The 15,411-nt window shown below is 51.9% G+C and overlaps 1 protein-coding gene across 2 annotated transcripts in view; it reads left to right on the top strand.

The window, feature by feature from the left end:
- Nucleotides 1–223: 223 nt before the first annotated feature.
- Slc6a1 (solute carrier family 6 member 1) overlaps nt 224–15,411 on the top strand; it is a 34,404-nt gene continuing 19,216 nt past the window's right edge. Inside the window, exon 1 of one of the 2 annotated variants that reach the window (XM_021164828.3) lies at nt 224–467. The gene's annotated coding sequence lies outside the window, so the exon portion shown is untranslated. Of the gene's footprint in view, nt 468–11,377; nt 11,633–15,411 lie in introns of those variants that run through there. The other variant, XM_029478912.2, reaches the window with a different exon arrangement.

Raw genomic sequence — 15,411 nt, 5'->3', positions numbered from 1 at the left:
GGAAAAGAGGGAGAGGGAGCAGGGCTGGGAGAGAGAGGAGGTGGGAGGGAGAGGGGGAAGAGAGGAGGCAGCAGGCAGAGAGAAGAGGCAAGGGGGGCAGGGCCTAGGAAGGAGGGGAGCAGGGCAGAGGGAGGAAAGAGAAGGGGGTAGGCGGAGGGAGGAGGAGGCAGGCAGAGGGAGGGGGAGCAGGGCAGAAGGAAGAGGGGAGAGAGAGCAGGGCAGAGGTAACTGGGAGAGAGGAGCAGGAACAGAAAAGGTGGGAGATGGAGGCTGAAAGGTAGGGGCGAGCAAGACGGCACGGACAAGCCCCGCCTAGAGGGCGTGTCCTGACAGCCCCGCCCCCTCCGCCGGCCCAGAGAGCCCTAGAGAGCTGAGAGGTTGCAGGCGAGCTGCGCGAGCCCAGGAGCCCAGGCGCCCGCGTCCAAGCGCGGCCGAGCCCGGAGCGGCCCGCGCAGCCCCGGCCGCAGGTAGGAAGGGAGGCTGGCGTCGGGGCTCTGGGTGGAGGGCGGGACCCTAGGCTGCATCGTCCCCCGTCCTCGCCCCACGACGCGCGCCGGCTGCATCCCAGGGATGCTCCGAAGGCGGGAGGGTCCCAAGAGGCCAGGTGCCGTCGATGTCCTAGTTCGTTCGCCAGCCGACGGCGGGGTGCCCAGGAAGGAGCCAGACCAACCTGCGCCACATCCCCAGTCTCCGCGTGCCTTATTTATTAGGAGCGGGAGGATGGAGGGGCTGGGGACTACCCGAGGATGGAGACATCTCCTTCCCATCCCGGGGCAGCTCAAGCTCTTAAGAAACCTTGGCTCTAAGAAAGTGTACAGCAGCTGGGACTGAGCGCGCGCAAGCTGGCGCTGCTGTCCTGTTCACCTGAGAGATGCCCAGTGCAAGAGGTGGGTCGGGCCAGGACTTCCCGTGGTTTGCCTTTCCCAGGTTTTTTTCTCCTTCCTTTCTGTGGCAATTACCACGGCTTCTCCATGCTTCCCTCCGTACCCACCCACCCCATGGGTGACACCCACCGATGTCCCGTTCTGTGTTTGCTTTAGGCTTCCAACAAGAGACTCAAAGTGGGCATCTCTGTACGGAGCCAATGTCCTCTCAAAACAGACCTGAGTCTCAAGGGGAAAAATGGGTTTTTGAAAGCCAGTTTATAAGACCAAGACACCTGAGGTCTACTGGCTGGACCTCCTGCCCACCCACGAAGATCAGGGGTGAAAGGGACTGTGACCACATCAGGGAAGGGACTATGTCCAGCCGAGTGGAACTTGATGCTAGCCCCAGTTTTTCTATGGCAAACAGGGAATGTGTTGGACAAAAGAAAAAAAAAATGGTGTGCTGGGTCCTGCCTATGTTCTCTGTTGTGAACTTTGGTGGAAACAGTGGAGCGTGCATACCCCAACTTCCAAATTGCAAAACAATGAGATCTGTGGGAATTCAAAGTGCCCTGCAGTCTTTCCCCACCCCAGTTCTGGAAAGGATGGATCAGGTCTTGATCAAAGCATCCTCAGACCCTCTTCCAAACGAAGGAGGCAGAAATAAAGTGGCTCTGGGAGGTGTAAGTCCCTGCAGAGAAGAGAGAAAGAGGGAGCTTTCCCTAGAGCTGGAGGGCAAAATGGCTGAGCCTCCCTTGAGCCTCAGAAAGGAATTGCCAGGCAGGCGGCAAACAAAGAAAGCGCTCTGTCTCCAGCCAAGTGCTGGCTTGGTGGCCAGTGGCTAGAGGACAAACAGTGAGTCCCAGGCAGTGAGACACAGGCTGCCCTGTCCCCAGAGCTTCTGTGGAGTGGGGTTCCCTGAGAAAGGCACAGGAGACAGACGGCCGGTCACCACTGAGGGGAAAAAACGGTAATGATCAGTCCCCAGTGGAAACCGTATTCTGGGGACCCACATTTGTTGAGAAGTAAGGTCTCCTGGGTGAGGCTCTAACGAGGGGTCCAGAGGTCAAAGAACAGGCAGTTAAGAGGGTGAAGGCAAGGCTAAAGAAAGATGCACATAACTCCACACTAGTCTCAGCCCAGTATTTGACATTCCTGGCAACCCAGGAGAAAGGGATGTGAATTTGTTTATGTGAGGCTCAGAACTCAAGAGGAACTCAATATGTGTTCCAGAATAAAGCCCACCTGGGTGGAAGGCGATTGCCTAATAATGGTCCAGCTAGCTATGACCTGCCCTTATGTCTACCTGTGTTGCTGAGGCAGGAAAGCTATAAAATACTTTGTTCAAATCCACACCCAGAAATGAATGAATATGCCTTGGGCTAGGTACTACTACTATTTCTTGGCCAGGTGATCTTGGCCAAGTTCTAATCCCCTTTGGAAAGAAGAAACGGGATGTCAAAATCTTTTGATGCGTCAAGCTTGTCATTTCTAACCTTGTACAACAGGATCTGCTTTAAACCTCACTTCAGAAATGAGGAGAGGGTGAAACAAAGAGGGAGAACAACTTGGTCAAGGTCACACAGCAAGGAGGAGGCAAGGCAATCCTAGGCTGCCATAGTATGCTTCCCCGGTCTCAGTCTTCACATCTGTAAAGTGGGATAGTCAAGGGAAGAGTAGTGAGATTTCATGGCAGACAGTGAGTTAGTCCCTCTGGACCTGCTGTCAGAGAAATGGCTACTTCCTTTCCTTCCCAGCAAGTGGCACATCTAGAGCAACATTAAATAAATTGCCTCCCACAGAAATGCCATTCCTAGGATTGGCTGTGAGAGATTTTTCAGGTCACTTGGAATTCAGAACTGTCTCCCCCTCCCCGTCTCTTGCTTGTTGGATGCCCGGCCGAGTATCGACCCTAGCAAATCCAGACTTGGCCCCCATTTGCAGCCCTCTGCATTCCGAGTGGGCAGTATCCCATGCCTTTTCCTGCTGCCTGTTCCATGTCGCGACAGGTCGCCCTTTGATCCCAAGCTGTGCTGAACCACAGCTCCCTGCTCTCTCCATTGCATTCCTGAAGCCAAACCCAAGGAGAGAGCACCCCTATGCCTCCTTGCCTGGTCCTAAAATGGAAACGTGGCAACAGGGCCCGTCTTTGCCTAAATAGGAGCTGTCTTTTTCACTCAGCGCTGCAATGTCACCAATCCTTTACTTGGGGAATAGTGGTCAGCCCTCGCTGAGATGGAAATGACCTTAGAATGACTTCAGATGACCTTGAAATGACTTCATCTGCAAAGAGTAGCTCCTCCCCCTGCTAATGAGAGCAGCCCCTCCCCCAGCTGATGAGGTCACCAAGTATCCACTGCTCCAGGATTTGTCGACTTTTTTTTTTTTTGACAGCTTTGCCCTATTCTCTGAAAGTCATTCTTAGGTAGGGGAAGAGAGTCTCCCCCCTACCCTCCACCTCCTGCCCCTGAGAGGGAAGAGGATGGTCAGTCAGATTCTAATCTCAAAATAGGGCTTCCTGGAAGAGGTGTCTCTGTGAATTTGTTAGACACCTAGCACTGTCCTCTACCCTAGACTGACTCTGAGCCCTCGGAGGCAGAAGGAAGCAGAGAGAAGCCCACGCAGAACAGGGCGCTGTTACTTGGTACAGGCAGTAGGTGTGAACGCAAGCTGTGACACTTGAACAGAGACCTGGAATTCAGATGTAAACAGAGGAACAATTTCCAAGAACCCTCATCCCCACGCCAGCATTGCAACTACAGGGACAACTGTCCTTGACTGCATATTGACAATGTGCCACAGAATGTGCCCCGTGATACACTTCTGTGTCATTTAATTTGTATAAGCTCCTATGAGATGTGTATGCCTATCCCTGTGTACTTGTTGTAACAGAGGAAAATAAATGGGGCTGAGTCTGAACTCAGCCATCAAGTCTCTAAGTCTCTTGCAGGTGATACCGGCCGCGATGAAGCACAGGCACAGCCCACTAGAGAAACTACAGGGTCTCCCGAGTGCATCCCCAGTACCTGAGCCTAACCACAGCTCAAGAAGACCAGGCATCAGTCAGTTGTTAGTGGCTATTGACTTAGGGGGAAGCTGAAGTTTGGAGACCTCTGCCGTTATGATGCAGAACTGAGATTCTAGCTGAGGTCACCATCCTATCCCAACAGGTCCATGCCATGGCCTGTACTTCATTTAAAGCTGGTATTGGTGGCCTGCACCCAGCTACCACCTTTCCCAAACTTCCGGGTATCTCTTCATTTGTCCCCATCACCTACCTCCCTGCTCAGGAAGCCATTGAGAGCAGCCCAAGGAAGCCATCAGTTCCGTTTACTGTGATCTGACATGACACAGAAAGTGGCACCCGATTCGATGTGAGCTGCCTGCAGCGAATGGGCTTCTATTTTTATATTTCTCACAAATTGGAAATTACAAGGGGACCAGGTCTTGGAGAATGATTGGCGGTGACACTCTGGAGGTGGGGGGAGATGTGCAGCTGGGTGGAACGGAGCACATTAGGATGTTAGCCCCCTCAGCTGGCAAAGCGGCCCCAGGCTTCTGGGGCTGGGTATAGTCCTGACACAAAAGTGAGGTAAAGAAGGGAGGAATTGGTGTCTGCTTGGGACAGTGACCCGCCACTCTGCTCACCTGTCAGCTGCCCGATGTCTGCAAGACCTGTATCTTGTGCCAGCTCTTGGGATAGCTGAGCCCCAGACAGAGGGACATTCAAGGTCAGAGATGCCCTGGAAGGCATTGGCAGCAGGTTGCCTCCCTGGCCTTATTGCTTGAGAAGAGCAGAGAGCGCAGGCAGGCAGCCGCAGCCGCCATAAGGAGGCAAGTGGAAACATTTGGAGTCAATGTTTTGGTTGGTTGCAAATTGGTGCTGACCACAAAACCCCTGGTTATCAGCATAGTGCTTTACAGTTTGTAGACCATGCCCTTGCCGGAAGGATGGGGGATGTAATTCAGGAGAAGAAAGTGTGGTCCTAGGGAAGACTCTTTCCTTGACCAAAGAGAATCTTTTTAAAGCTGGGTTTCTAACAAATCTCAATCCAAGTGACCTTGACCTAGATGTGCAAAGATGTCTCTTTGCACAAGGGAGAGAATTCTCATTCCTCTAAGATGAAGAATTTCTTTCTTCAAAGCATTTTCTTTATTGAACCAGATGCTCCAAAGACAGGATTACCTTTACTGTCATTTGGGGAAACTGAGGCTCAGAGTGCTCTGATCTGTCCCCTGGCTTCCCAGCCAATGTTGGTCCCCTTTACTGAGCTATTTCTTCCTGAGAAGGGACCTGGGAATCACCGCGCTGGCAGGAAAGGAGCCCACAGTACCTGGAATCTAAGGTGGCTGATGACACAGGTGGGCTTGGCCAGAGGCTGCCGAGGGAAGAGCTCTCCCTGGATTTCAGTAACTGAGCCTTACCTGGGCTCTGGCCAGAACTTGTCATAATCTAGGTTGTGTCCAGAGTTTAGGGTTCAAAAATATGATCCCTTGATCCCATCAGTAGCCAGACACTGAAGAAGGGGAGATGTGTGTTCTCAAACAGACCTGCATGACACAGGCGTGCTCATCTGAAGGAACTGGGGTGACACGAACCACCCTCTACATTTGTGAGGTTATACAGGGGGGTATGTGGTCTCAGGAGCCAGGAAGGATGTGGAACAATGTTCCTATGTGAGCCAGGTCACCTGAGGCCCACTGTTGGAGCATCATGTAGCTGCCAGTATGCTCGGCACAGGGCGTCGGGTGGCAGGATACATTATAGAACACTGGTCAGGATCACCTTTGAACACTTTCAGTGCTGGCATATGTGACATCTTAAAGGTTTGGGACACTTGCCTCTGGGGTGCAGTAGGCGAGGCAGGAGACCACCCATTTGACTGCTGCCCAAGTGCCCTCACCTCTGGGGCCTGGACAAGGCTGGGTGCCTCACTTCACCCACCCCAGGCCTGGCGCTGTGGTGGATGCTCTCCCTAACTCTGAGGTTGCGGGCAGGTGTCGGTGTCCTGCTTGGTAGCTATGTCTAGATTGGGTGTTTTGCTGATGTCAAGCCTGGTGCTTTTCCATGTTGTTCAGTTCCTCAAAAGGCACCTGAGCAGAGATGGGGGGAGGGGGTGGGGCGGCGGCATGAGGAGATGGGACTCGTTCATTGCCGTCGCTGTGACTGTATCCAGAGCTTGAGATCAAGGGCTCACCTGTAAGAAAGAAAGAAAGAAAGAGAGAGAGAGAGAGAGAGAGAGAGAGAGAGAGAGAGAGAGAGAGAGAGAGAGAAAGAGAGAGAGAGAGAGAGAAAGGAAGGAAGGAATGAAGGAAAGAAAGAAAGAAAGAAAGAAAGAAAGAAAGAAAGAGAGAGAGAAAGAAAGAGAGAAAGAAAGAGAGAAAGAAAGGAAAGAAAGGTCTACTTCCCCTAAAAAAACCTAGCATCCGTGGAGAAGGGTGAGAAGGGGCCATATAGATAGATGGGTGATGGGTTTTAAAGGCACACACCTGCCACAAAGGCACTGAATAGGTTTCTTCAGGAAGGAAGCACAAAATAAACAGCGTCCTTTCCCCCCAGCTCCCATCTGACTCTGACATGATACGGAGCTAACCAATGTACCAGTATCCTCTGCAAGGAAGCAGAGGCCCCAGAGTTGAAAGGTTGTCCCAGGTTAGTTCACAGACACATGACAGATCTGGGATTGCATCAAGTCTGTCTAGCATACCTGAGAAAGGAATGCAGCGCTGCCTCCTGCCTGGCTTAGGGCTTCATGGACCATGGCTAAGTCCCTTCCCTCTCTGCACTGCTGATAGACATCAGTTTGCTGGAGCCCATTCTTCAGGCTCTAGACAGGCCTTGGGGAGGGAAGCTGCCCACCCCACTTCCCTTTCACCCCTGAATTTCTCCACGACACCCTCCCGAGACTAATGGCTGGGTAAGATAAGCGCTCTTTCTCCAAATGGCAGTGAATGGCAGTAATGACAGAGCAGATGTGGTACCGCTCGTTTGCTAGGGCATTCAATGGAACTGTCAACCGAGGGAGTTCAATAGCGGTGTAGGGCTGCCGACAGCCTGCTCAAAGCCATCATCCTGGGCCAGGGAAGAGCCCCCTCCCCCCATGGAGAATCACTAGGTCCCAGAGCTGATTGTCCTTCCCAGGCTTGGGCTTCTTGGCTGCTCCTGGGACATCAATCCATAGTATCTTTGGGAGACTTTCCTGGAGGCTTCTGGGGACCCAAACAAGTTAGCTTCGGGGACAAGTGTCAGCAATTAGCTGTAGCAGATAGAATGTTGCACACCTACTGTGTTCTAGGTTCTGTGAAAGAAATGTTCGTTGTGGAAACTGTATCCTTTCAGAGACCCAGATCACCCTTTCTTCTCTCTCTCCATCATCTCTATGGTTCCTTGAGTGACAGGCAGAAGCCATGTAGCTGGAGAACATAGCAATAGGGGCTGAGGGTTAAATGGGTAGAGGGCCATACAGCAGACAGGCCATTCTCCATGTTCCATCAATTCAGCCTTGGAATAGTATGTTACTGGGTTCTGAGGGCAATCTGGACCTTTCCCAGCATGAGGACTGATTTCCCTCAGTTTGCCCATCTATAGAATGGGAATAAAGGGGGATAGTATAACTATTGGCACAGCTGTATGCTCCAACCAGTCTTAGCTCTAATGCTGGAGGGTAAGACAGATGGTTCAGTGTCTGGAGGTTACATGTTAAAAATTCTTTCAACAGAAGAGAATGCCATTGCCCAAGACAGTTTCCAGTTTATTCTTTGGCCTAAAATATCATTCTAACCACATTGGTCCCCATTGAGGTCCCCTAGACCTAGGAGGCTACTTCTCACAATTTTGAAGTTAAAACCACAAACATACCCACTGCAGGTGACCCCCTGTTACAGATGGGTAAACTGAGGTCTAGACAGTTGTTCCAGGCACAACAGGTGCTAGGACCCAGAACTTCTCACCCAGCCCTGCTGCTCTTTCCCCTGCCCCAAGCCAGCCCAGCTTGACTGTTGAGAAATTATTAAATAGAGTTGGAGGAAGGACTCAGGTTGCCGTGACAACGGAGCATGTGTCCTCGGGAGATAATGGCGTTGCACAAGGGGAGTGATGTGCGTGGAATGCTGATTCGGGAGCTTCTGGAGTGAGGGAGCCAGTGAGAGCAGAGGGGACTGACTATGTCTAGGCATTAGGCTCCCCTAGAGGATGCATGGGAGCCTGGACATGGGAGCCCAGGGATGGGACCTCTGCAGAGATGCTTGCTGCTATGGCTTCTTTCTTTCCCAGCCGACTCAGAAAGGCACACTTCACTTCACTGTCATACAGAGTTAGGTAGAGGGGAGGCAAATCCAAGGCTCAGGTCATTCCATCCAGAGCTGGCCCCTGGCCTCACCCCATTCCAGGGAAAGCCTGGCATCAGGGACAGAAGCTAACTGCTGGGGTCTCGGGAGGGGAGGGGTCGTCTCAGGTTCCTGCAGAGCTCTTGTTTCCCCCTGAGCGATAAGGACAATGAATGTAAAGATTCTGCTGAACAGCCAGAAACATGTCAGCCCAAAGAAAGGGGAAACTGCACATCCTAGAGCCAGAGACGTCAGTTTTGAAGTCAAAAGTCAATTTTTCCACTGTTTCTTTAGCTTTATGGCCCTGGGCAAGTCATGTATCTTTGATTCTCAGCATCTTCAGCTGGAAAATGGGGATGGGTGACGGGGGTGGGGGAGGGGATGCCATTTCCCACCTCACAGGAGATTACAAGATGGTGTACTGCATGGGAGGTGAAGCCACCAGCTAGTCCCAACTGGCTCCCTCGATAGCAGCCACCATCTGTCATTAGCCCGAGAACAAGGCCAGGAGCAGGGGTTGCTGCAGCCATCTGTGAAGTTGCAAGGATGAAAGTAGCTGAAGTCAGTGCAGGTGCACAGGATGCTTGTCCCCAGGCTAGGACATCAGTAGAACACACAAACGCCTCCATCCTCAGAAGCAGACACAATGTTTTGCCTGCTGTATGCTCTGCGTCCCTAACGATCTGTGAGCGTGCCATCCTGGATGGGCTCTTTCTGCCAGCTGTGTAAATGACCACAGGCTGCAGAGTTTTTTGGAAGACATTCTCACCCCCTACCATTTATGTCTCTCTCCTGAACATCTGGTAAAATGCATTTCCCTCCTGGATTCATTGGTGATCACAGACTCGGAGGGTAACACCTTGAGGAACCCCGGAGTGCATCGTTTGCATGCTGATAGGGATGCAAGCTGGCTGTCACCCCATTCCTTCTTGGAAGTGGAAAGAGGGAGTGCTGGATTTGGATTTGGGAATGTGGCCATTTCGGAGGCAGAGGGAGAGCTGCTAGTGCCCATAGAGATGAAAGCAGGAAACCATTTTGTTTGTGCTCATGAGCCTGTTTGAGCAGACCCACTCTTCAAGCTAAGACTAAATCCTGTTCGTGATTCCTCTACCATTGCTGGCTGACAAGATGGCAGGTCCCCAAAGTCAGGAGAGGGTCAAGGGACTTGCTCGGTGGCAAATGAGTACTGTTCACATTTAGTCCAGATTTTGGCTAGCATTCTCATTTTTGAGGAGTTCACTGAAAGAGTTGGAAATGATCAACCTCCCCCTGGTACTTCCCCAGCTCCTTCATAACTGTAGTTTTCCTACTGTTATGAATTGTAATGTAAATCTCTGTGTTTTCCAATGGTCTTGGTCACCTCTGTGAAAGGGTCACTCAACAACCCCTCGCCCCCCCCCAAAGTCCTTGCAAAGGGATCACAGATTGAGAAACACTGGCCTAGAGTATTTTACAAGAATGACAGAAAATTATGTTTTTGGAACTGACAAAGGGTCAGGTTCTGGAATCTAATGCTGGCCTGTGTTGCCTATAGCTGTGACCTCCAAATATCTTTTCTCCTCCTGTTTCCCTACCATTATCCCAAAATATAGAAGATGTCAGCCATCGAGCCTTTCCTGTGTCCCAGGTACTTAACTCACCTAACTCTCCAAGAACAAGTCGTAAAATGATACTCTGTTTACACAGAGAGCTTACACAACTAACCTTTAGCCCCACAGTACTGCTCATCTCTGATTGTGACTCAAAAACAGGCTTCCTTGCTCCAAGGGCCTGGGTCCAGCTCTGCTCTCCCCATCCGAGTTTGTGATAAACATCTGATCACCCTTTGACCCTGAGCAGAAGTTCTTAGGTTTGAGCTGACTTCGCCGAGCCTGAGGAATTTTTTAGTCTCTATGCCATCTTCCGGGATCCTTGCTCTGTCAGCGTTTTTACTTTATAGCATGGAGTGGAGATACACAGCATGAAATTCCTCTGAACACAGATGTGCTGGCAAAAGTGAGCCTCCGACAGAGTCTTTATAAATATAATACCAGCATTAGATCCTGGAACCTGGCCCTTTGTTAGTCCTAAAAATACACTCTCCCCTCAATCTTGTAAAATACTCTAGACTGTTGGTTCTCCACCTTTGGTTGTAACCTCCTGGGGGGAGGGTTGAGTGACCCCTTCACAGGAGTCACCTAAGACCTTCGGAAAACACAGGTGTTCACATTACGATTCATAACAGTAGCAGATTTACAGTTATGAAGTAGTGACGGAAATCATTTTATGGCTGGGGGTCCCCAGCATTAGGAAGATTGAGAACTGCTGCTCTAGGCATTTTTTTTTCACCCTGACTGAGATCTTATGAAAAGAGGAATGAGATTTGTAGTTTTCTAAAGGAAGCAGAACGCCTCACAGGCTTCTCTGAACTCCATCGCCCGGAGACACTGACACCGCCAGAGAGGGCCACCTCTACCATCCCTCTTCTACTGCCTCCCAGAGGGACCAGAATGGCACTGTGCACCCTGAGACTGCAAATCAAAGGCCACCTGGGGCCAAGTAGTTACATGTGAGTGAGGGGCTCGATGACAAAGTGACAGCAATGCAGGGCCCAGCCCCCTCTCTAGAGGATGCAAATTCAAGTCTGAAAATTCTAATCAGACATCATATAACCACAAACCCTATTTAGCCCAAAGACCTCGGATTCTCCAGTGACCTTGGGTGACCTTGTTGCTGATGGTATACCTCTGGAAGGGCTGGATAAAGCCTGTGGCATTGTTGGGAGTGGGGTGACCCCAGTGTGGATGCTTGGTCAGGAACCCTGAAGCTGTTCCTGGTTCCCTTCACTGTTGAGTCACTTCGAGCCACTCAGATGGGCTTCCTCCTGGTCTCAAGTTCTCCATGACTCTTACTAGCCATGTGTTTAGTTCAGCTAGCACTGAGAGATTTTTTTTTTTAATTTCCTCCAAATTTGCATTCTGCAAACTCCCGTGGGAGTCTCCAGCATTCTGAAAGAGGCCGACTGGTTATTTAACCCCATGGGCTCTCACAGTGTGTTTGACAAGGCAGAGAGCCATGTGAGAGAGTGCCAAGTGGCCACCCTGTCACTCACTTCCTGATCCCGGTTAATCCTTCCGGTGGGCTGAGCTCAGAGCCTTTGCAGAGGAAGCCTTGGAACCGAGGCCCTCCAGAGAACCAGCCTGTGTCGCCACAGGCAGCCAGGAAAGGAGCTGAGAGGGCACCCACCCCTGGCCGTCCCTGTGAGGTTGCCTTGTGTCCAGTGCAGGGCTGGATAAGGCGCAGGGCTGCCTGCATGGAAGTCTGAGTAAGAAGGTTCACTGGGCACCCCAACCTAGTTAGGATCCACAAAAGAAATCAGTGGTCTGTGCCCTGAGGCCAAGTTTGAATTCAGATCATTCCCCGGAGTGACCTTGGGCTCCTCCAACCTCAGGCTGCTTCTGGTGAGTGTGTGCTGCCCAACTTCCCTGGGCACTCCAGGGTCTGTAGGACAGGAGAGCTTTCTGTCCCCCCTTTCCTCCCTGTTCTCTCCCTCCCTTTGTTTTCCTCCTCCTTGGTATCTTCTCCCCAGCCTCTGCCTCCTCTGGGTCTTCCTTCTCCCCCTCCCCCTGGCCCCAACCTTCCCCACCCCTTCCTCCTTCTCGTCCACCCACTATGCCTAGGATGCTGAAGCTAGGGTGGATGGAGAGACCAAGAGGCATCCTGAGCTGGCACTCTTGGGGGCTACAGAGCATGCTCAGAGCCAGTGAGGGGGGATGGTCAGGGGCTTTCTTTATAGGAAGTGTCAGAGAGATTCAGCATGAGGTCACTGGGATCCTGGCTGCCTAAGAAACTACATCTGAAACACTGTCCGTGGAGCTGGAGGCAGAGCCCTGCAGCCATGCCACCTCTTGTGGGTCCCTCCAACTGACCCCAGTAGGCTGGCATGGAGTGTTTATACCAGGGACAACAGCAGATGCCACCCATCCAGCCTTTTGCTTTGTTTCCTGATAGTTCCTTGTTAAATACTCACACTGCTTTGGAGACATATGCTGTCCTTGGACCTTAAAGATGGTACTTCAAAGGACATGCTTGCATCCAGTGGTACTGTAGGGGGAACTGTAGGGGGAACTGAGTTCCATCTGTACAAAGCTGGCACCTCCCTTACAGGGACCAGGCAGTGGTGCCAAATACCCTCACATCAGTTTCCCCATGTGCTGGTGGCCCTGTGTGCCAACAGAGAACTATGCTTAGCAGTTTGGGCATCCAATCCAAACACCCTCTCCTAGACTTTGGTAGGCTTTCCTTATCTGAATCTCAGTTTCTACCTCTATACAATGGGGATGTGGTGAGGGAAAATGAAATGGCACATGAGATACACAGAACATATTAAGCACACAGGAGCCTTTAGTGGGTTGGATCTGTAGCCCCATTGCAGTATAAACATACCTTTCTGCACACGGGGCCCCATACAGCAACTGGCTATGCCCAGGGAGAAATCCATGGTTCTGGTCCATCTGTGTTCATCTATCAAATGCCCTGGGAACTCTGTAAGAGACTGCGGGCTCCATCTTGAATCTCATCCCCCAGTCCCCAGCATGGGACCTGGCTCACTGCATGCCGGGCAGATTAGATTGGAAATTGCCTCAACAAAATGAGGTGCACCACCAGACACTGTAGATAATTAGGTATCAGAGCAGGGTTTGGCAGGATGCCGATGGTGTGATGGAGAGAGAGTGGGGAGGCTAGGGTCACTGGGAAGCAGAGCCTCACTCCTCTGCTGCTTATACACAGAAAGAAACCACGGCACAGAGTGGGCAAGGTGCTGGCTCAAGTCTACACAGCTAGTGAGGTGTAGCCCGGGTCTTATCTGCAGTGAGCCTAGAACCAGGGGAGAAACTCTTGTTCACTCTCAGACCTCCCAGACGAATGAGGACTGCTGGCCAGACTGTAGGTTAGGCCTCAGGAACTCTGAGGGCACCCCTGCCCCAATGGTGCTCTGTGCATCTAAGGGCCACAGGGAGATGTGATCTCTTAGGTTTCTTCAGAGAGCAGCAGGACATGTCCTTGGAGGTTAGTCCTAGAGGGAGCTGCCTGTTGGGGACAGGCTGCATACCAAAGGTAGGATTAGGAGTTCCCCTCTAGAGCCAGCAAAATGGAGAAGTTAGCACATAGGCCCAGCAGCCCAGCTGGCTGCTCCCATTCAAATCTTGACACTCAGCTTCTGGCTAGGAGACCTTGGCAAGTCACTGGGCCTTTCTGTATCTCAGTTTACCCTTCTGTGAAATGGGACTGTTGCTTAGAGCTTCAGGGCAGCCACAGCTGTTGTATCTAGTTGATGTTCTCACCCAGGATGTTGGGGTACCTTCAGCTGCCTTCTCCTTGGAAAGGCCAGAGTCTCACTTCCCTTCTCCTTTTGCCTGGGCAACTTCATCTCCCAGCAGCTCCAGTTCTCCCATTGTGGCCAAACCAATTGGGATGGACTCTGGGGCCAGGAGGCCTAAAGCATCAGAGGATTTACCCAGGCCTGATCCCAGGATGCACGGCTAAGAGAGGTGGTTTGTCCGACTCTGACTCCAGGCCCCAGGTTAAGCTCTGTGTGATGTGACCTCTTTAAGCATCATGGCCCCATGTCTGTGAGATAGGACTGTTGATCATGGAGCTTTGGTGTTTCACACTCTTGCCTGGTCTAGTTATGGAGCTTAGAACTGCACGTGTGTGTGTGTGTGTGTGTGTGTGTGTGTGTTTCTGTTGAGCAACAAGGAAAGAACTGACTGGACCACCTCAGTGGGGTGCTGAGAGAGCCTAGCATCTAGTACTTTCTAATGAGAACTGCAGCTAGGGCTGCTAAGGACCTTGGAGTAGGTAGGGTGAGGTGTAAAAGGTTTGCAGGTCCTGAGTGAGCGTGGAGAGTTGAAAGACTGGAAAGATAAAGTGACTCTTGTGCTGTGTGATTCTGAGCTCACGCCAGTCTTCTCTGTGCGCCTTCTCTGAGCCTTGTGCACATACTTAAATGTGGTAGAGAATCTGCCTACACCAGTAAGGGCCTTTCTTTGGTCCCCTTAAATGTCAGCCGAGGGTCCAAGAATGGGGTCTGTTTTAGATGTCCAGCTAGACACTCCTGTCACACTTGCCTGACGCAGTCCCTTTTCCATGATCACCTGTCAGTTTCCAGGACTCCACCTCCCTCGGGCCTCTCTTACCCGGGGTAGCTGCCGTTGCTGGTTGCTCTCTGTGACAGAGTGTGTATACAGCTGATCATCTCTGCATGGTAGCTGGAACTGACCCTTACTGCAACACCCTGTGTGTCCTGGCTTTGATTCTCACCACATTCTTGAAGCCTGAGACCTGCCTAAGCCAAATATCCCAAGCACTCTGCAGGGATCAGATGGGAAGCCATGCCACCAAACATGAGGTCCCTCCTCACAGCTTCAAGGTCCAGCACACCTAAGCCACACTACCTCGTTCCTGTGGACATGCTGCTAGCAGAGCCAGAACTGCAAAGCCCTCTGAGACTCCCTCTGACCGCAGCCCGGGGCTGGCAGGCATCAGTTTCCCCTCTCTACCTGGGGAATACAATAACTCCCAGCTTATGTAGCTGCAATCAGTCTGGGCACTAGAACTCTTGTGACATGCCTGGAACACAGTGGGTGCCCACTTCTCCGAAAGGATTTGTGCACAGGGACTTGGGTGCACAGCAGATGTCCCAAGGGTGGGCCTAGCATTCCCCTCTCAATCGGATAATGAAATGCATTGTTTCCGCTTGGCACTCAGCCAAACCCAATATTAATTCCTTTCTTGAACCATCACAGTTCTCAAAGAGATAAAAGCAAGTGGGGGCCATTACAGCTGCTACAGGGCTCCGCTGTCCCGGTAATTACTGAGCGGAGGGGGAGGGAGCAAGATGGAGCAGCAGTGGGCCTAGCCAGGGTGGGAAGGAGGGAAAAGGAGGGGGGGTAAGGGGAGGAAGGAGAAAGGGGTAGAGGGGAGGGAAAGAGGAGGAGCAGAATTCAGGCCAAGCCTGTTGCTCTGCCTCCTGCAACCCACAGCTCACGTGCTGGGACAATGGCACGCCTGACTGTCAAGCCCTGGTTTCTCAGCCTCTGCCTACTTTCCACCCACAGGACCACACCGGGCCCTCTGAAGCAATGAGACAGAGGGAGATTGTCCCTTGGGTTTCCCTGCTGCACTCCCCTCTTCCACAGCTGGCCATTGGCTCAACACTGGGCTGCCATCTGCAGGC

Source organism: Mus caroli, unplaced genomic scaffold (assembly GCF_978045245.1).
Source record: "Mus caroli unplaced genomic scaffold, Mus_caroli_1 scaffold_7, whole genome shotgun sequence".
Classification (NCBI taxonomy): Eukaryota; Metazoa; Chordata; class Mammalia; order Rodentia; family Muridae; genus Mus; species Mus caroli.
The sequence above is the reverse complement of the archived record's forward strand: the minus strand, read 5'-3'. Positions and strand labels throughout refer to the sequence as shown.